The sequence below is a fragment of the Falco biarmicus genome, chromosome 4 (genome assembly GCF_023638135.1).
Source record: "Falco biarmicus isolate bFalBia1 chromosome 4, bFalBia1.pri, whole genome shotgun sequence".
In the NCBI taxonomy this organism is placed as follows: Eukaryota; Metazoa; Chordata; class Aves; order Falconiformes; family Falconidae; genus Falco; species Falco biarmicus.
The window spans coordinates 85,252,425-85,274,676 of record NC_079291.1 but is presented as its reverse complement, the minus strand read 5'-3'; the positions used below and the strand labels follow the sequence as shown (position 1 = coordinate 85,274,676).

General features: G+C 46.2%; 1 protein-coding gene across 4 annotated transcripts in view; it reads right to left on the bottom strand.

Moving 5' to 3' along the window:
* EPN2 (epsin 2) overlaps positions 1 to 22,252 on the bottom strand; it is a 64,573-nt gene that overhangs the window by 37,964 nt on the left and 4,357 nt on the right. For 3 of the 4 annotated variants that reach the window (XM_056334203.1, XM_056334202.1, XM_056334205.1), the window contains exon 1: positions 9,782 to 9,943. The exons of the other annotated variant lie outside the window; for it this stretch is intronic. The gene's annotated coding sequence lies outside the window, so the exon portion shown is untranslated. Of the gene's footprint in view, positions 1 to 9,781; positions 9,944 to 22,252 lie in introns of those variants that run through there. 4 annotated transcript variants of the gene reach the window in all.

Sequence of the window (22,252 nt, the reverse complement as noted above, 5' to 3'; positions counted from 1 at the left end):
GAGTTCTCGTTTTGCAAAGAGCAAAAATACAAAACACCCACACAGACTGTTTCCTCAACACCAGGCTACTGCAACTGTTACAGTGCTAAGGACTTGACTGATTTTTTCTCTGTTATCTATTTACAAAGCTATGGAGGAACTGACCACATTCTTCCACCAGCAAGAAGTTTTCATAACAGTGATAAGTTCTAAACGTAAGAAAAGAGAAAAGCTACCAAAATCAGCCACTCTTAAGAGAAAATACATTATGAACTAACATGAGAGCATAGCTACCAAAAAAACCCCACACCTACAGGCAGAGTATCATGGAGTAAAAGGGAAGGGAAGAAACCTTATTATGGAGTACACCGGTATTAAGTTACCACTCTCATAACAGTGAAAGGAAAAGGTATTTATTCATATATATATATATATCTCAATCAGACTTAATAATATAAAGAAACAAAGATATCCTTAAAGTGTAGATTAGAAACTACTTTGCTTGCTTTGCCTTGTTCAGGTATGCCAAGTCCAGTCTTCTCTGCTCCACTGCAGTTTTTAAAATGATAGTAAGTACACTGCACTTTTGTTTACACTTTGAGTTATAATGGCATCTACTCTAATTAAGTCCGAGAATAAAAAGGTTTTTGTTAAGGTAACCTTTATAAACCAAGTACAATTAATTCAACTCTCAATACCTTAACTTCCTTAATATAGATAATGTCTTAGAATACATAACACTTACACATGTGTCTACATATCCTTAACTCCCACGGCTTAATTCAATTAATACTATTAAATCTTTAATGCTTAGCTTCAAAGGCTTTTTTTAATTTTTAGTAGCTCTTATAGGTTAGCACAAATGTTTTAAGTCTTTCTACCATATTTTAAATAAACTCTTTTCTTTCCACTTTGATGTTTGCCTTTCTGACAACCCTATACTCTGTGAAGCTGCTGGAACTTTGTTTTCTGTGAAATGATGACATTACAAGCTCCAAAAGATATGTTAATCACTGAGCTGTAATCAGGGATTTTTTTCCTCTCACCTGCCCTCTGGGCTGGGAGTTGGCAATAGAACTGCTTTAATCAAAACAATGTAGAAACCCATGAGGAGAAAGGATTCAACTTGGAGGGAGGGGCTCTTATTTGCATCTGTTTAGCATGTAAGCAGCAGGCGGGGCTTAATTCTTTTTTACTCTGGTTTCCCATGAAAGGAGAAAATGCAGAAGTCACCATATTTTTAATAAAATAGTTAAAATTGTTTTGACAAAAGATGAGTTGAGCTTGATGGAAGCATAAGCCTTGTAGCATCTAGAGACACATCCATTTCACACGTTGATAGGCACTGAATGTGGTTTTAACTGTGAAGCTTTGCCTGTACCAACGGCATTACCATCATAAATTCAGTCAGCTAAAGCTCCAGTTTATATACACATGCATCCACACAGACACAGACGTACATGTAATTTACTAGTTCTGCTACCCAGTAGAAGTTCTACTATGAGCATGTTGTGCTACTACCAAGGCAACTTACACCAGCGTGTTTCTCCCCTTCTCTTTTCCAACTACTTCAACACCAACCACTACTCACCTTCCCCTGCTCAATCTCTAAACTTTGAATTTCTGAGACAAAAGAGACAAAGTTTTGACAGCATATTTCAGACCTTCCCATAAAGTGTAAGAGAAAAAAGAAAAAAAAGAAAAAAAAAAAAAAAACAAGAAAAAGCCCGAAGCACACTTTCGCTTTCTTAAAGTTTATTTTTCTTTGGAATAAGAAAGAGAAGTCCCTTCTCAAAATGAAACTAAAAATCAGCATTTCCAGGGACAGGAAAAGGCACTATAGTATTCTATACACTATGCAAGCTGACCAGAAAAAAAAAAGGGGGGGGGAGATTAAAAACCTAGCTCTGTCCCAAGGCATCCAGACACGATTTTGTGTAGACACATACATAACAAAAATATTTCTGCATTCAGGATGTCCAAGCATGTTTCTTGCATTTACACCTGGAAAGCTAACAGTACTAAACAATGACTTGCCATGCTCGGCACTGACTGCAAGTCAATGACCAGTTCCAGATCAACAGATCCCTCACACATTCAAGGCGAAGTACTCGCTGACATACTTCGCTTGATCCAGACCATGAAGTGCAGAACAGAAACCCCTCAGAACGCATATTAGAAACAGTATTATGTAGACAGCCTACAAAATTATCTTGCTGTTCTTCACCTCTCCAACATTTCAGCAGCCTGCCACATAAGCAGAGTTCCTGCCATGCACTCCCCAGTATTACACATCTTCAGTTGTATAACATGCTCTGTCTTTTAAAGCCCATGTAAATACTCTCTTGGAGGCATCATATATTCATATTATTGTGAAATTAAATGTACGTAGACATTATTAGTTGGCAGACAGACACCAAAATGTTAGTTATACTATTCAGTGTGCTTAAACCAGCAGGCCAAGCAAAAGAAGATTATTCACTAGGTAGTCAAACGTTAAAAAAAAAAAAAAAAAAAAAAAGAGCCAGACATTTCAGTCTGTCCTAATGTTTCACAAAGGAGTCAGCGACTTGTAAATTTTAAATGCAACACTTAAGCAGTTTTGCAGACTAAAAAACCCTCGCATCCTTTGATGACATACTTCAGTGCTCCTCTGCAATAAAGCAGTTTAAAAGTGAATTTGCCATCACACGAGCTTTTAAACTTCAGTTTCTCTAAAATTTAAGAATTCTGAAAGCCAAGTAAAAGCAATTACAGACTAAAAATTACAGTACTTCCTTATTAAATCTTCCCAAAAGAATCAGTAAACATATAAACACAAATATCTTTCAGAGGAGTCACCCATGTACCAATCTTTTTAAAATCTTCAGAAAGCAGTTGCTTTGCTGAAAAAGTATAAAAAAATATGGGCTACATAACTGCAGTCCTGTGCAATGACAGTCTTCCTGTTCTTCTGAAGTAGCATGCAGACATTTCTGCTTTAAAAATACACAGAAGCAGGTTGTATAGATTCTAAAAAGTTACAGTTACAATATTAAATATTGATTTCTGATCTGCATTTACATACTTCTAAGGAAAGTACATGGTGCCACCTATGCTATTTATCTAAAAACATTCCAACAGAGGCATTATCTTACTTTCTGAGAAACACTCTCCTAAATTGGTAGACAAAGTTTAACTAAACGAACTCTGCTCAACAACAGCAGCAAAAAAATAGTAACACTTCTCATCAGTAATAAGCAATCCAAACCCTTAAAAAAAAATAATGATTAAAAAATCACTGCAAGGAGCATAGTATTACAAGAAGTAATCATAAAACCGTGCAATAAGCCAATATGGGCTCAGAAGGCAAATATTTCATTAGATAACAGAGTAGATGTGAGTCCTATGCTTTCAAATGGTCATTACAGAAAGAGGTTTTTAATCAAATTATGAAGTATCTGGACAGGGTCATTTTAAAGATTGACCAGATCTTCCCTGAATATTGCTGGTAATGCACAATTCAGACCTCTCTAAACAAACATTAGTAGTCACATTCCAGCAATGTCACAAAATGGTAGGGTGTTTCACTGATTAATTAGCTAACTGAATAATTAAAAACATTAAAGTTCTGTTTTTCAAATAATAATTGAAGCGCTTTCCTTTACATATAGTACATGGCAGAGTCATTCTGCTTGACCATCCATCAGAGAACAGGCAGGCGTGTTAAAATAGTTCTATTTAGAACCAAAGGATAGGAATTAATTAATGATCTTAAATTTTGGGTGATTTCATAGGGTTAGATCAAACATCTGTGCTTTACTGCTGTTGTCGCAAGCCTCATCCCTGTCCAAACAGAGCTGAAAGTTAGCAGAAAGGCAGCTGCGGCAGCAATTGGGTCAACAGATTTAGTTGAAGAAATCCTCACTACTAAAAGGGGGAAGAAAAAAAAAAAGGCAGGAGAACAACAAAACTAAAATGCTGTTTGTGGCCTGTTCACCCAGCAAGCAACACACAACTAGTCACTTGCGAACAGATTTCCTACCTACAAGGAAACATGTTTGAGGGAGTCTTTCGTGCCCACGTCTCAGGGGAGGAAGTTACCTTTAAAAATACTTTGTTTTGCCTTTCCCTAAGGAATACTAGAACTTTACGTATCAGTTATTTTAGCGTTTTTGTCCATGAGGTCCTACAAAGGTCTTATCTGTGAACTATACAACCCTTACACCAGTGAGCAACTACTCATGCAATTAGTCCCAATGAAGTCAGAAGAACTGTTTGAGAAAGAAATTTCTTGCCAACCTAAGAGTTGCACAATCAGAAAAAAAAAATGTAACAAAAACACAGAGGGGGGTAAATTGCATCTGACAAAAACTACAATCAAGAAATAGCTGGTGACAGATTGTTATTTAAGTACAAGGAAGTGATTTAAACAGTCAGGAGCAGTTGTAATAAGATTATACGATTCTCTATTAAGATTCTTAAAATGTCTTTGTTCCAGCAAAGCTATGAAAAGACCGTTGCCCTTGTAAAGGTTCAGAAACTACCAAATTGATGTTAAGTCTAGAAATTAATATGATTTCAAAGCAAGTAAAGAAATAAATGTAAAAGAACATCCCTGACATCATTAGTGTCTTTGTCGCCCATGCTGACATTTCCAACTAGCATGAGTACAACGTGTATTACAGCATTTCTCAGTGGCAAAACTCAACCAAAGAGAACAGCCCAAACAGACAAAAGTACTGAGCTTGGTCTGCTTGGGTTTCTGCTTTTAAACAATGAAAACTACCAGTTTGATTTTAGAAGACATTACATTATGCAAGTGACATCTTCAGAATGGCGGGAAAGTCTCCATAAGGTTATACTGCAGAGAGATTAAATCAATGTCTGGCTGTTGAATTTCTTTGGAGAAACAGATGTGGCATTTTAGCCATGAGCCCCAGACTGCACCATCTCTAAGTAGTCCCTTCTAGAACAACAGGCCCAAAAACTGGCCATGAGTGTAATAACTATGGCTACACTGAACAACAAACGAGGCAAGCAAGTCTTCTGATTTCTGTCTTGAAGGATGGACCTAAAACATCTCTAGGTAAGGTGTCTGGTATGTTTCTAAACTAATAAGCAGCTTCAAACTTTGAAAAAAAAAATTACTTAATTTGTAAAAGTATCATTCATTGAGTGCTGCACTGTAAGCATGAAAAAGAAAATGATTCACAGATTAATGTTTTACCGTAAGCGATAACAGAAATTTCCACTGAAACAGAACATCCACCAAAGCATTTGGTCTAAAGGTGATCAAACCTGTGCCATAGGAAACACGTATATGACCCGACCAGAGAGAGGAACCAGGACTGTTATTCAAATCAACACTAAACCAGATTATACATGTGCGAAGTACAAGGTAATTATGAAGGCAAGAAAGTAGGAGGAGACAGAAGTCTAAAAGACAAAAGACAGGTTTGTAGCATGCAAGTGTTCTCCTGCGTGGGTCACCCTCCAAAACCATTTTACTTCTCACGCCTTGTATATTTAGTCTTTATTACACAGCTACATGACAGAAGACTCAGCAACTGCAGACAACATTAATAAAACAGCACTTGGAGGAAAGACAGGAGCAGCCAACAATGTTGAAGAAAACTGCAGAGGCCTCATGCAAAAATTTCAGCTAATTACTTTAGGCAGCTCTGGGAGCTCTCCTCCTGACTGTGGAAGGAGAATTATTGCTCAAAAATAAATTGCATGCATCAGGACAACAAAACATACTGCATTTGAGATTCTTTAAAACTTTACCCAGCTACCTCCACCGTAAAATGTAGATAAGGGGAGCCTCCAACACAGATACCTATCTAGTTCTGGGCTGGGCCTGGTTTTACCCAGTCATACTGCTAGAACCAGCCGCACTCACACTGCCAGTGGGGACCTGTTCATGCCTGAGCTCTCCCCTGCTCTGCACTCGTGTTTCCCCACCTGGGAAGAGCTGGCTTTTTGAAGTCAGCATGCAAGCCAAGGCACAGGCAGTGCGAACAGACCAAGCCTGACCTTGAACACAAGCTCAAGGCACTAGTTAGAGGTATTTATGTTAACAGCCCTGGATGACATGTAAACAGATAGACACACTATTAACAATTAACACAGTACAGGGCATTGGTTCTGAGATCAATTTTTAAATTCAATTTTTGTAATACTACCCAAAATATTGATCAAAAAGTTACCCATACAGACAAAAAGCATTTCGCCAAGCATAGTGATTCAAAGCAGTATTTCCATATAAAAATGCACGACAAACCAAATTCTGCTAAACATCCCCAGCTGCCAGTGACACTGCAGCTAGAAAACACAAAATACTTTTTTATAATAGTTTTCTAAACAGTATAATCATATCATACTAGATATTTACACACATTTAATTTCTTGTGATACACACTACAGTTTGAAGGAACTCAGTCATTTAGTCTACTCTCCTTAAAAACTGCCTACAACCTTCTAGTTACCTACAAAACACATCTTAGAACTGTCTGATCCAACTCTTTTGCCTTTTATCAATCATTTGGAGCACTGTCATAGAATCAACCAAATCCCAAATTTGAAAACGAAAGACAGAACTGTGATTTGCAAAATGATAAATAAGCAGTACCAGCTTTTCTGTAGCTTTCTACCTCCTGCACTACTCACCGAGAGGCTCAGTTGCAACAACCTAGTTCTAGATTCATCCTGAAGCTTATGGTCTCTGAATTCACTTATTATGACATACAAGCATTCTAAATTCCACACACACGCGCGTCCCTCCCGCCCCGAACAGAAAAGCAACCCTGTAACAGCCACCTAAACCGATTAATTCTGGGACTTTTTATGGTCTACTATTCAGCACGTACCAGTATGTAACCAAACTGAAGTATATCAATGCTAGCAGACCTACAATTAGACCTAGCAGGTTTTATTCTGGAGGACAGCATACATGTTGCTCTCCTCCACAGCATCTCATGCCTTCATAATGAGCAGCCAGGCTACTGAAATACACAAAAAAAACCCGCTGTTCTTTGAAGCACTTAAGACAGCAGGATACTAGTACGTTTCGATACTTTCTCTGCATAGATCAGAGTAAGGCAAAGTGGAAAAAGAACATTACAGACCTTCACACAAACCAGGCACCTTTCATTTTCTATTAGCAAGATCCCAAGAGACAATTTAGCGCTCTGCAAATGTGGCACTGGAAGACTGGAAAGTTGCTTCCTGAGTACCAGTCATTAAATAAAGATTTTACAGTAACTTATATTCTTCTAGACCAGGCAAAACCAATAGCCATTTCCCCATCCTACGTACACGACCTAAAAAAAGCAAGATCATGAATATCGTAACTACTCTGTAATGTATTTCTCCTAAAACAGATTATCATTTAATGATTTCTCTCACAAAAAAAATAAAAACACAAACCAAAAAACAAACCCACAAAAACAAAACACCGATTTCTGTATCAAGAAAGAAAGACTATCAGCATTTTTATGAAGTAGCAAATTAGGCCTTTGGCATTTCACAGCAGTGATCCAAGATTTGAGGCTTCTTAAAAGCTCCAAGTTTTAAAGCAATCAAATGGCTGACAGCTGGAACAAAATTAGCATGATTAACCAGTTATGTAAATAATGATGCGGTCAGTACAAGCTGAATTCATTTATGCTCATTGCATTATACAGCACTGCTTGTACTGGACATCAGATGTTTGTCAACTATTCATTAAAAATGACTGTAGGAATAATGGACGTGAAAAACAACGCGAACATTACCATCCAGGCTACCCGACAGCCAGGTCTCGGGTATCTCTTCTCCTATTAGGACGGGACCATGAGGCAACTTGCAGATTGGACTTTTCTTGCCCAAATATTATCCAATTCTACTTAGCTCCTACCTAAGCAACAGGTCAGTTATCTTTTCTAAAGACAAGAGTTCCATCATGTAAGTACCTCATTTTATTTCATTTCTTAAAGGCAGATACTAATTTTCATTTGTCAGTCCATGTAAAAGTCGAGCTACCATTTAGGAGAACCCTCATCACAGCAGGATGATGTCGCATAGTTACTTTATGGCATCAAGGAAGTTACAATCAGCACCCATAAGTCAAACTTCCTGAAGTATAACTTGCAGTCAGTTCAGCCTTATCAGAATTCACATTCAGGAATGCATACTCATGGTTAATTTGCTCTTGATAATTTCTGATAACATAGTTAAATATTTAATATACGGAAGATTATCTTCAAAATTCTATCTAGCTAGTTTACCATTACTTTGAGTTTATAATAGAAAATTTATCAGAAGTTCTGATTCTTCACAATATAACATTAAATATCAGTTTGTTCAAAAATAATGTGTCTGAGAATCAGCCAAGACAAACATATTTAGAAGTACTTCCTAAATTTTGCAGTATTTTGGTACAGATATCATTACAATATCTTTATATTCTTAATCAAAAATCATTCTAACATCCCTTATTTTACATCCTAACAATCCATTTTTCTATGACCTTGTCTCACACAAAGCACAGCAATACATTGGAATTATGCAAGAGTTCCATATTACCATAAAACATGTGTTCCAGTGAAGAGAATAAGAAAACTTAATCTTGTGGCCTGATTTGCATGGTGAACCCCCAAAATCAGCCTCGACAGCCAGTAACATCCGCAACACAACTTAATAATCCAAAGAAGTATTTTAGGCCTCCTGTTGAAAATGTGTATGTATGTATATCATTCAGGGTATTTTCTTAGTAGATGAAGAAACACATCCAATCCGCGTAAGTTTTAAACAGACCTTGCCTTTCAGATCACTGATGACACGGTACTTACGAAGGGGGAGGGGGGAAGCATTACATACCCCTTGGCCAGATAAAGCTGAGACCAAACGTTATCAATAGACTTTATGGCTTTAAAATTGGGAACTTCCTTTGTGGGTAGCCTATGATAATTCTTGTTTCAATATGCTTCACAACAATAATGCTTAATATAATGCAGCACACTGACTTCCCAAGACCAATCTGTAGCATCAAAGGTACTGCAGGTGAAGATTTAAATAAATAAATAAATAAATAAATAAATAAAAAGCCCTTTAAAAAATAATTAAAAGCACTACTACACATCTTCCAAACCGACTACGTCGCTGAAAAAAAAAACAAACCCACCCCGCAGCACCCCACCTCAGGTCAGTAAGGCAGAGGGGAGGCGGCGGGCAGGGCCCCGCGGCCGGGGACCCCCCCACCGGAGCAGGCCGCCATCCCCCGCAGCCCCGGCCCAGGTGGCTGGCGGGGACGCGGCCGGCCGGGAAGCCAGGCCCAAACTTTCGGCCGGAGGCTGGCGGCCAAAAGCCTTCCGGCGGCCGCCGGCCCCCAGCAGGACGGAGCCCACGGCCCAGGAGCCGAGGCGATCGCCCCCCACCCCCGGCAACACCGGCCCGGCGGAGCCCCGGAGGCGCGCCCCCTGCCCCCGCGGCCGGGCTGCCACGACGGGCAGGAACTGTTGCTGCCCCCCCAACGGAGACAACAAAGGCCACCCCGGCCCCCCGCCGGGGCTGCCCCGCCGGCCCCCAGCCTCCCCTCACCGCCGCACCGGCGCCCCCCGCCCCGCCTGCCCCGGGCCCGTGGCCCACCAGCCGCCGCCCCACAGCCGGCCGGCGGGCCCGCTCCCTCCCCGCGGGGAGGCCCGGAGCCCCGGGGGGCCCTGCCCGCGCCCACCCCGCACCCCGCTGCTAAGGGGAGAGGCGGGGGGAGGCTCTTCCGCCGCCGCCGTCAGCCCGTCCTCCCCCCCGCGCCTTGCCCGCACCCGGCGGCTCCCGGACTGACCTGGCGCTGCAGTGCAGGCGGTGCGAGAAGCGCGGAGAAGGGGCCGCGGGAGGCGCGGAGGGGGGTGTCCCGCTGCCCGGCCGCCGCCGCCGCCGCCTCTGCCTGGGTTTGACACCCACACGCACCATCCAACATGGCGGCGGCCGGGGGGAGGTGGCGGAGGAGGCGGAACCGGCTGCCGCGCGCGCCCCTCAGGCGCGTCCCCGGCCCGGGCGCGGCGCGGGCGGGAGCGGCGCGAGAGGATGCGGTGGAGGGGAGGGGGGAACGGCGGCCTCCGCGGGGGCTGCGCGCCCTCCCCGCCCGCCTCACGGCCTTCGCCATGGCAGGCCGCTGCCGGGTCTCCTCGCAGCCCGGCCCGCCACCCCCCTGCGCCGAGGGCTGACGCCAGTGGGGAGCACGGCAGGATCGGGCCCAGGAGAGGGCCCCTCTCCTGCTCCGGCCCGCGGCCACGCCTCGGGGGAGGAAAATGCCTGGGAAGCCGAGGGGAGCCCCCTCCTCCTCACACCTCAGGGGAAACCCCATATTCCAGGCGGGAGAGGGGACCCCTCCCCAAAAAAATAGAGCCCCCAAAATACAGAGCCTGGGGTCACCAGGCACTCCCATCGCCTCACACAGCGCCATTGCTGCGCCTTTGCCCCCCGCCAACACAGAACAACAGTGTTTGCAGGCAGCGGGAAGCTGGGGATGGCGACGGCGATCTGAGGGGAGCTGGGCCATCTGGGTGGGATGGCAGCCATGTCCTTCCCTCCAGGGATGACTAACCTGCGTCCACAGGGGTGGCAGGTTGAAGAACTTCAGTGGCCTCATAGTTCATCCTGAATATCTCTGTTCCCCTCGTAAAATGGTGAGACAATTCAAGGAAATGGGACATGGCTGATGGGGAGACGGCCAGGGCGGGCGCGGGTGAGGGAGAAGCTGGCTAGCAGAGCTCTACTCCTGTAACAGCTGGCTCTGGGTAGTGCTACTGGTCATTTAAAACCCAAATTCCTGAGGAATGTTGCCTTACTCAAGCATAACAAAACAAAGGAGACTCAGAGCAAAATCCACTTCGTAAGGTGTTGCTTTTCAAGCAAAAGGAAGGTCAGACCAAGTGCTGCAAACTTAGGACCCAGCCCTTTCTCCTGTGGAGCTGGTAGGAAAACTGCCACGGAATCATGGTTTAAATACAGGAGAACAGGGACTGCAGTGAAATACTGAATAAGCTGCGTTAAAAGCGACTTGTTTAGAAACGCTGCAAGTTCAAATGCTTTGAATACCATCTGCTAGCTGGGAAACCAACTCTTCTGCAGCTAGTTATGATGCTGGCCTAGCTGTTAACCTTGAGCTCAGAGAGCTAGGCAGAATTAAATTATAGGTGAAAAACATAGAATCAGATGCATGCCAATTCTGTATCAGTAGGAGCTGAAAGAATACCTCCCTCTCTTCTGCTTTAGAAGAAAATGGCTATGATGGAAGCCTAATGTTTCTGTGCATGTTCATTAATCCTAATGATTAGGTGCTGACAGCTCTAAAGAACGAGAAGAAAGCTTTTGGTTAAAATAAAATGGGAAGAACAAGATTGTTCCTGGTGTCTTCCTTCCAGGTCTGGACAGACAACTCTCCAAAGCAGGAAGCAGCTTCCTCTTCATTCCCACTTCCATCTCAGGTGTCTGCATCTACAGCAATAAGTGTACAAACCAATGAACCCAGCAAAGAGCTCCTATAGCTAGCACACCTCTATCAATAAAACTGTATTTTCCATCAACCTGATCAAGCCACTTAGTGCAAACAAAACAAGCTAGCCTGGTAAAATTACATATTATTTTTATTTTATTTTTTTTTACTACATTCACATTAATGCCTTAAATCACAGTGTTCCTGTTACACTGGTCAGGTACCTGATTGATACAGCCACACCAGCAGAGATCTGCTCAGGCTGCAAAGGGGCCATCCCTTCTGGTGGTCCCATGACGACACCCACAGTGAGGGGGGACTTGTGGCAGTGAATCTATAGCCCTTGTTTCATATTAGCAACAGAAGGCCACTGCTATTTGTTCTGTGATTTTAAACCCAGCAGTTAGTGTAGGAAACCTGTCCACATCCTGCTCCATCCCTTTTTTGAGCAGGCTGTACCACGCCTTGGATGTTGACCCGAGCCACCCTATCAAATCATTCCCAGCCCACAACATTTCAGCTGCGTTGGCAGAGCCACAGTTCAAGGCCATTATTTGCAGTACGAGTTTGGCATCAGAAGCCGATAGCCATAGCATGTCCCCAGTAGCCACACTGGCAACAGAGCAGTCCATACAGAGAAAGCAGATGGCAGCAGCAAATTCAGCAGGTGGGAGTAGAGGGATTGTTGCATGGCAAGGAGCAGTAGTGCAGTGCAACGTCTGGTATGCAGGAGACACTGCCTGCAAAAATAAGACAGGCATAACCTCCTCCAGCTCTGCCCAGCCACAGCTGCCCTCCCAACTAACCTAGTGAAGAGCAGCTGCCAGGAAGCCACAGGAGGGCCTGTTCCGCAGCCATAATGTGAATATCGCCCACACTGTGACTACTGCCACGTGGGGCCGAGCACACCACTAATTAGCTAATGAGTTTGTTCCAAATGTCTAGCCACAGTGTGAGTGACAACAGGAACAGCACTTGAAAAGCACTGAAAAATGACAAGTACATTCGTCTCTTCTTGCTGACCCCAGCCTTGCATTAACAAATAGGTCACAAACAACAGTGCTTTACAGTGATCTAATCCTCCAGCCATATGTTGGCTGACCAAAAAAGATACAGAAAAAAAAAAGCTGCACAGAGAACACCAGAGAGCTCTGCAAAAATTCGAAGGAAAACTTGATAAATATATCCTTGCAGTTTGAAATTTGATTTCCTTGCTCTATTGTTTCTCATTTCCTGAGAGCTGGCTTGGTGGATCACGTTTTCTGCTTCTGCCTCCAGTGCTTGTAACCAAACAAGACTGAATCTTATTATCCTGATGCATGGCTCTAGCTGGATGCAATCCGATCTCTAAATCGCAGTCATTTTTGCTCCATTACCGATTTTCCTTCCCACTCCTAGCCTATAGGTCTTCAGAGGAATCAATTCAAAAACAGAGACCAGCATCATCTAACAAAGGTGTGTTAAATGTTCAGCACTTCGGTCTGTATTCAGTAGCTAAGTGAGAACCTTCCTCATGTCTCAGGAGGCTGGGCACCCTCCACTCGCACTGACTCCGGGGGGAGCCAGCATTTCTCAGCCTCCCTGGGAAGCCACATGCTTCCACATGGGGTAAGTGGGGACTTAAGTCCTTAAGTGCCCAATTTTGGAAATCTGCTAATTAAATGAGAATCTGGGCAAATGCAATCATTATTGTCCTTAAAGCCAAAGGAGTGAGACATTTCTCAGCAAGCTCAGGCCCTCTTCTGAATTTTCTGAGCCATCTGCGCATTGCCAATGGTGATACAGAATATATTCAGATTTGTACAGTGATGTGTCCGATTTCTTCTAACACCTTTAAGTGTAGTTACAAGGAACAAAATCAGAAAGATGGTGAATAGGGAAGAGTACAGCCCAGTAAGCCTGTGCCTGAGTTCAGCTGGAATTGACCCAAGTTTCATCAGAATAGAGCATGCTTGTGGCCAGCATGAGGGTTTTAGTTTTGTTTGTGATGCAGACAAACTTGTAGAACCATTTCCAATGCAAGTGTTCATTTTGTCAAGTTCAAAATTAATACACCTCTAACATGGGCTTTCAAAACAGACCTTTTCTGAACACGTTAGCAGATTCATGAAAAGAGAGAGACTGCAACCCCAGCACATTGTTTTTCTCAAAATGAATATGCACTGACAGTGCAAGAGGCAGGGACGTTTGAAACACACTTAGTTCTAGTAATTACCAAGTGTTGTGCTTCTTTAGAAGTTAGAGCCATTCTCATCTGTGGGCACCTTCCCTCATTCCTTTCTCCTTACTGCTCTGTAGGTGCAGTTTCTCCCCATGCCACATGGAGAAGCCAAGGCTACTGCGTTGCTTACATTAAATCCCACTAAAGCCTCAGGGTGAAATTCCACAACAGCTTTAATTGACCTCCACCATCCATTCCCATTCCCTCCCTACCATCAACACCAGCTTATACCATCTGTGATGAAGACTAATCACTTTTTTTTGGGGGGGAGGGTTACTTCTCAGCCAGTTTAGCTCTCTGAACCAGCTCACCAGGAGGTCAGATGAGCACACACACCAGCAGAAAGGAGGGGACAGGACCACTGCAATGCCTCACTGGCTGGTGAGGAGGTATTTTTCTTGTCTAATAAGACAAACAGCACATTTGGCATAAAGAGCCTGGATTTGCTGCTTGTTCCCAGGCTGGGAGCACTCACCCATTGGGACGGTTTCGAGCAGCAGGCTCCCAGGGCATTTGTAGTGAAGATGGGCTTGTTCAGCATTGCCATCTGGTTCCCCAAAGCAAATCACCAAGTCAGAGCCCATAAGCCTATGCTGGAGGACAAGAATTCGTCAGTACAAGAATTGCGGTCAGTACAGTTTGTACTATCCCTCTTGACTTCCTCCTTGCCATGACAAGAGGACTTCCTGCCAGGAAGGAGCTCATGGACAACATCACCCATCAGAGTTCCTCTTCATCATTCCTGCAGCCACCCAAAGAATGTCTCCCAAATAATCAGGCCCTCCCTTTCGCCCCAGGCCCATCATCAGACTGATCAAGGCTTCGTAATAACAGCCAAACCTCAGGATGACTTGTGTTGTTGCACAAGGATCTCACATGGCCAGGGATTATCCTCACTCCTCCCAGCTGTTTCTCACCTTGGAGGGAAACCGCCCTGTGGGGCTCCCAATGAGGAAAGTATCAGGAGAGCAAGAGGACTTGTGCTTCTAGCTCTGTAGCATCCTCTGGAAATTGGGTCTGCTTTCCTCCTGGGGGCTGGGGCAGCAGTTTAGTCTGGTCCTATCTGGCTGGAGAGGGAGGCAAAAGACTTTGTAGATTAACAGGAGGAGGGAACAGGGGAAATGAAGCATACCTACAACCAAGCAGCCATCCAGTGGTCACCGCTACCACAGGACATGGTGCGTTCAAATACAAAGAGTTTCACATTTAAGCACAAAAATTCAGGACCCAGGAGAAAAACACCACCTGGCCCACAGGAGGTGGGTGCAGTCATTCATCTACCACTTAGCTGGGGTGAATCGGGTACCAAGACTGAAATCAGCGTTATCACACCACACAGAGACATGGGGCATCATCTGGTCAACAGGAGCTTCCTTCATGTGCATGCTGCTCCCAGAGCACCTGACAGCAAGCTATGCCTGAAAAGCCACCTCAGTTTATAACCCTGGGAACTAAACTGTATAGCTACAGCCTTTTTTAGCTCAAGCTTCACAACACTGTTCTCAGTCATAGTAGCAAAGACAGGACATCCCTGAAGCAGACCAAGTGCTGGAAGCTGCAGGCATTTTGAGCTCTGTCTCTTTTAAACCAAGGGATTGGTAACACAGTGCTGCCATGTCCCTGGATTACAGCTGGATGCCCACCACTGATTATCACAGCTGAAAAGCTAGTTGTTTTTCCCCTTGACAGATGAAAACTGAGGGCTGTCTATTTGGTTTGTGTTTTCACAGCACCCAGCCAGTCGCTTAATTACTTGGCCCGGTTTCTAGGTTTCCGATTCCCACTTCTGCAAGTGACTTCCTCCATTCCCAGGCTCACAAATCCTGTTGCAACTTTCATATCTGCATTCATGGTCGTGACTCTGAGCTTGTCGCTGCTGCCCCATCACAAAGAGCACCTCATCCTCAACAGGGCTTTCCAGGTGTTTTCATAATGCAAAAAAAAACCCCTAAACAGCACAAAGCTGTAAATACATGGTCCCTGTGTGATCAACAAGCAGATTAAAAAATTCACCAGCTGGACTAGAAGAGATTCACAACAAGCCATCAGGACTCCACAAAGCAAACAAACTGCACAGCACTGCAGGCAAGAATTTCTCAGGAACGTGTTCCATTCTAACACTATTTAACCAAGCTGCTCCACAGATCAGTCCTGCTGGACTGCTCTGCGAGCTCCTCAAAACCAGAAGGCTTCCTTGGTTGAAGAAAAACATCCATCTTCAATGACAGCAGGTTTCAGTAGCCATTTGAGCATCTTGGCTAGTCGAGCAGGTTTTAATTGGCTGTAATTAATACTCCTACAAGCTTCCACATTCTTATGGACTGAATGAGATTGAGAAATACAAGATTGCTCCCTGACCTTGTGAACATTAGAACAAATCAAAGGAACTCATTCCCTTCTGATCTTTAGAAATGAAACATCTCTGCAATCAGAGAGGTAAAAGGCAAACACCAGCACTGCTGGGCACTGACAGTGCACAGCCCAGTTTCTTCTGGGGCACAAACCACAACGGCCTCAACCTCAATCAAAAATAACTGCACAGCAAGTTGCTACAGACAGTAGGTTTCCTCTGTCCCTCAAGAATCCTCTTTTTATGCTTGCACGTCACTCAGAGCATGTTGAGGTGTATGTGTGCAAACCATGGTGCACCCACAATAGATTTTTAGCAATACTGAAAGTGGCCTTCGGTGAGATGCGTAAACTGAATAACCCCATCAGTGATGGTGAAAGCCAAATAAGCCTGAACTGTCTGATGTATTGAAAACACTCCATCTGTCACCAGTGGGCCGGAAAAACAGTTCGTGACACCTGCACAGCTAGGCTTACAAGTGCTTTACACTCAGCAGGATCTTAACCACTTGGAAAGGAAGGGCTGTGCAGATGAATTCCTCCACTGAAGCCACCAGTCTGACCCTCAAAAGAAAATTGACATGCTTCCACACAAACACCTTGCGCATCTTGCTCTCTATTATTCTGCTTGCAATCCTTCATTACAGGCATGTTACAGAAGTGGGTCTGCATCAGCCTTTCCAGCTTGCACTTGGTTGTCATGAAACAGAAACTCCAGTATTTTCCCTCCAGGCAGGGCAAGACCTCCCATTTTGCTCCGAGATCAGAACCTGGCAGGGAAGTCAGGAAACTGCAGATGCTATCGTTCATGGCCACCTCTTTCAATATGCATCTACAGACATAGCTGTGGTTCAGGAGGTGTCCAGGCCCTACGCTGCCAGGTCCTAGGAGAACATAACAAGGAAATCTGTTTGCTCTCCCACTTCCAGAAGTTGTCCTCCAGCGTTCACTGTCAACCACTACTGGTATTGGGATTCTGGAGTGCACACCCTTGGTTTTAAGCAGGATGGATGCTCTTATCTTCCCACATGCTGGCTCCCAGTTCCATGCTTCAAGCCTGCATGTATATCATCTTTGAGAGCAGAGGCCAAGTGCAGCACTCACATGCTGTTTCTCAGCTCTTCTGAACAGGCTGTCATGGTTTTCTCCCAAAAGCTCCATCCTTGTGTGCCTTTCCCTGGAATGCTCCATTAACTGGCATGTTTTACACACTTGAGGCCAAAACCTCTACTAAGCCTTTAGGCAGGTAGCATACTTTTTAAGCCTTCAGCACCCACGGGTGCTCAGAGCCTGTCCTACACCAGTAGATTTAAACATACGCTAAAATGATTTACTGAACCAGTAAATACCTCTGCCCCAGGGAGCCAAGGACAGTATGGCTGCAGACCACTGGAGGTGGCATTGCTGATCCCAGCTAAGGAAGCAGCAAGCAGACACCAGCTTGGGCTGCAGATCTTGACTTCGTCCCCTGGTCTCCAGAGGAGCAAGACACAGATGCCCAAGCTGGAGAGGGGCTGTACCCCTTTCCTGAGCTGTCTTTGAGGATCTCCCAGAAGCAACTCCAGTCCTTTGTGCCCAGCACTCTCAATCCTGGCAGTTCCTGCTGTTCCACAGGTTCTCCAATCTCCTTCAGCCACCTCGCTATGCTGCCTCTTCCTCCACATTGCTACCAGGGAAGGACAGCAGCCAGCCCTGCTCTCCTGCACACTGCTCTGCCTAATCCACTTAGGGCTGGAGCTTGCCCAGGATCACACTTTTGCCCTAAGTGCTCATCTAAGCCCTTGCAAGGAATCCAGTGCCCTGCAGTGCCTCCAACACCCTGCTCCCAGGCAATACCAGAGAAGCTGAAATCCCAGTCCCTGCAGCAGGGAGGACTGACAGGACCATTCAGTGTGATGCACTCAGGATCCCCCTCCCAAACCAGTCTCCAGTGCAGCAGGACATTGTCACGTAACATTAATATGACAAGACAACAAGAGGACATAACACACCATTACATCCTGCTGCAGCTTAACAGTTAGCTTCACGAGGTGGCAAGGTACTCAGACCTGCAAAAGCCTGTAGTGACCAAGATTGGCAACCAACCATAGCAACTCAGCAAAGCCCCAAAGCCAGCAAAACCCAAACCCAGTTCCTCTTTCAGCCTGAGAGAAGGAGGGAAGGAAGACAGCAAATCTGCCTTTCAGATGCTTGCTGAAAAAAAAACCCACTACATAACAGTATTTTGCTATATATTTTGCTAGGTATGGCAAGAACACCTATATGCATGCACCATACATACACCTACATGGGAAAAGGTTTTTATTACCTGTGTTAATGTTAGTACCTTACATCACTCAACCCATGAGCCCTGCCGGAGCCACACTGTTTCTTTGCCATCACCTTCACAGGGAGGTGGCCCAGGTCCCCAGTTTCCTGGGGATCTCAAACTCTTTCATTGAAAGAAATACTGTCATTTCCAGCACTGCATGAATGTTTCCAAAGCAAGCAGTGCCTTGACTTTCCATTTAAAAATGAAGAATTGCCTTGTAGGAGTGCTGCACGCAGCATTTGCCGAAAGGCAGAAAGCAAGAGCATACATCTTTGAGCTAACCCACAGGCAGTGCTTCTTTAAAAGAGTAAGGCCAGATCCTGATCTCATTTACGCAGGAGGATATCTGGAGAGGCCTCAGTGAAATTACCCTGCATTTCCACAGCTGATGTGTCAGAAATCACAGTCCAACACAGCCCCAGGGCAGTTTTATTGCAGCCTCCCCAAAAAAAGTCTTTGCTCACTCCTTCCTCTTGCCTTGTACAGGCAAAAGCACCACTCAGGAAGATGGCAAGAGAGCATTATGCCGCCAAAGCAGTGACAGCAGCTCTATTTAGCCTGGTTTTCTAGAGAAGGGAAGCAGATGCAGTAGCACTGTGTGGGTAGGGACGGGCGAGGCCATGCATGTGGGTTCCCCCTTGTAACCTTTGAAGCTGTTTGCTCATTTCAGAACAAGCTGATGGCAGGCTGGGCAGAGTTTTTACAGCTACGTAATTTCTAAATATTTCCTGAGGATGGGCAGCTGGGGGGGGGAAGAGGGGTCATAGTAATGAGGAACAGCTCAACCCTGTATCAGACTTCAGAGAATCCACACAGGCCTGCCACTTCAGGGCCTAGCTCTATAGGAAAAAAGGCCGTACTGGACACTGCAGTAACAGGAATAAATCAGAGTGCAAGCTGAACTGGGGGCTCTGGGAGCCTGGGGGGGACTCCTGAGCACATCTCCTCCTTCCCTGCAGGAAAGGGCGGTGCAGAGCAGCCAGAGCATCCGGGGAATCCGCAGCTGCACCTGCATCCGTCCTCAGCCAGACACAGAGGGCTTCAGTGCTCCATCTTCCCTCCGCTTCCTCCCTCTTTTCTTCCCCATCTTTCCCCTGAATAGGCGGTTTCAGGAGGAGCACAGTGCCCGGATTCTCTTGGGTTTTACAGCACATCCGGCGCTCCATGCATTATCCCGGCGGGCCTTGCTCCAGCAGCCTCCCTGCCTCCTCCCCGCTGCCCGGCGCATCGCCAGCCTGCCCAGGGATGCAGCAACACGCACATCCTCAGCCCGAGGAAGCAGCAAGCGAGCGAGCCTCCTCCCAGCCACTGGCCCTCCGCCCCGGGCTGTCCCCACGGCTGACTCACACCATCTGCCCTGGCACTGACCAAAACCCTGCCACACAGGGCTCCTCTTCCACACACCCGCTCCCCTCAGTGCCACGAGCTCAGCCAAAGGGAGCCAAACACACTACAGCCAAGTCCCAAGTCACCTCTGCACCCGTGGCCCCCCCCCACATCCCTGCCTGGGAAGTGTCACTTGGGCACATGCTGCGCAAGCAGCCCTGTGGTGACAAGACACCTGCCCGAAGAAGGCCCCCGCACGCCTCCAGCCCAAGCAGCAGGGTAGGTACAGTGCCAAAGGAGGAACCACAGACACTTGCCACAATTCCAGAGGAAAGCATGACGTGAGTTCTGGCTTAATTGGTTATTAATAACTTCTTTGTTAACAAGCCAGCCCTAAGGAGGAACTGAAATTTGACTACTTCTCTGTTAGAGAGCTCAGCCACCCCTCCGCAAGCAATCATTCACAATTTCTCCCTACATCATTTTTGTTCTCGGAAATTGCAGACCTCCCCAGTGAGTCACAACGGTGACAGCATGGTCCCCTCACCTACACACAGCGTTGCAAGGCTGCTTGGTTGGCTTCTTCTTTTTAAATCCTAGAAAAATAACAGATGCTGTAGTTGAGGGGGAGCTTCTCAGAATCTGTTCAAGCACCAGGCTGTGTCTGGATATGACCAAACAGTTCCCTAGAACAAGCCCTTTGGGAGCTGCAGAGCTCCCTTGCCCATGGGTGGTTACTCATGCCACCCCATGCTGCCTGCTCAGGGTGAGGAGCCTTCCTCCACAGCAAACACTGCCAGCAAATAGCCTCCACACCCAAACCCCACGCCTCCCTGCCTGATTTCTTTGGAGCTTTCAGTTAAAGGGACACTTCTGATTTCTCTCCTGCGCAAATCAAAGCAGTGATGTGACCCTCTTCACCTTCATGCTGTGCTCACGGCATGCAGCACAGTGGGTTTCCAGCCCCAAATATCTGGGGATGGCTCCAGAGGACCCAGAAGAGATAGCAGGGAAGTCCCCACTCCCGTACATGCCACAGCATCATTCTACCCAAATAATGATGTTATGGAGACCTTGCCTTCCCCATAACCCATGTAGACAGCCCAACACCAAAGAGGAAGATTGGAGACCGTATGCCAGAGCAGTTTCTCACTACAGAAGCCTCCATCAGATGTTTCCAGAGCAGCACTCGGCAGGTTCAGCAGAAAACATTGCTCACACAGCCTAAAGCAGAGCCTGGGTTAACTTGGATCAGAGCACCCAGGAGGTCTCAGAATTCCCCCCAGATACGTCAGTGGCCACAGTAAAACCCCAGGACCAGCATACCGCAACCATGGAGCGCAAAAGAACTGCTTCCAGCTAAGCACCCAGTGCCTGATCCAGGTCAGCTCAGTCCTCTCCAGGTCACACACAAGGAAGCCACAGGCAGCAGGAGGGAGGACACCTTACAGAGGGACAGCCCACCTTCTGCTCTTGGGGTGTCCCAGGCTGCCATGGTTGAACAGTCCCAGAGAACAACAGGACCTCACCAACATCTCCAAAACACAGCCACAAACAGAGCACTCCTCAAACCTAGCCTTGCTAGTGGCCTTCATGTCCTTTTGTAGGGCCCAGGGAGCTGAGTAGCCTTCAGCTGTTGCTGGCCCTGATGATTAACACATTAATGGTTAACATCTCTGTAAATGATCCTCACCTGAGTCTCCAGGACAGCCATGTCGCTGAACCAAAACAGGGGCAGTGCCTGCCCCCAGAGCCAGGCACCGGCACCGCTTGCATCCATCAGCCCAAAAGGGAGTCCTGGGAGCCTTGTGGGAAGCACTTTATGTCAGTTCTCCTCAGGCTGCTGCTCGTGTGTCTGGGCTTTCCCTCCTCATGAAAATGCTGTTTGGCCCTTTCCCAGGAGGTTGGTCCCAAGCCACCGTCCAAGGCTGCACACCCCTTGAGGAGGCTGTTTGGGATGACCTGCCTCCTCAAGTGACCCTTTCCTGCAGGTTTGGGGGTTGAATTGCACACCTGAGACTTCAGGATTTCCAATCCTTTTTCCAGAGCCATCAACAGCCCCGCGTGTTGACAGTGAGGTCCCACCACCAGCCTCCTGCCCTCAGGCTTCCCCCACAGGAGCTGGGGTGCACATCCCACCTACACCATGGGCAAACAAGACCCGCTCTGATTTATTCACCTAGAAAACCTAATACCAGCCTCAGCCACCCATGTTGACCCCAAGGAGATGTGGCTCCATGGCTGGATGCCACCAGCGCTTCATGGGACCTCTCACAGCCACGTTGGGCCGAGCATGGCCACCTGGCTCTGGGTCTCCTAGCCGCCCCTCCTGTTTTTCTATGGGTCCTGCAGGATAATGAGAGGTTCAGAGGGGTCTGACCCTCCCAGTGCCAACCATGCTCTGCTCTCAGTTACACCAGGGTGTAAACAGTGATGCAAGCTCCTCATTGTGGGCTGGGATTTGTAGAGAAGTAGGGTTACGCACAAGGACAAGTCTGATGCTCAGGAGTCACTGATGTGGCCTCTGCTCCAGAGGGGAAGTGCTGACTCTGAAATCCTGTTTACAGGCACTGACGTGGCATTTTCTAGCCCAGGATGTTGCTTCCTCTCC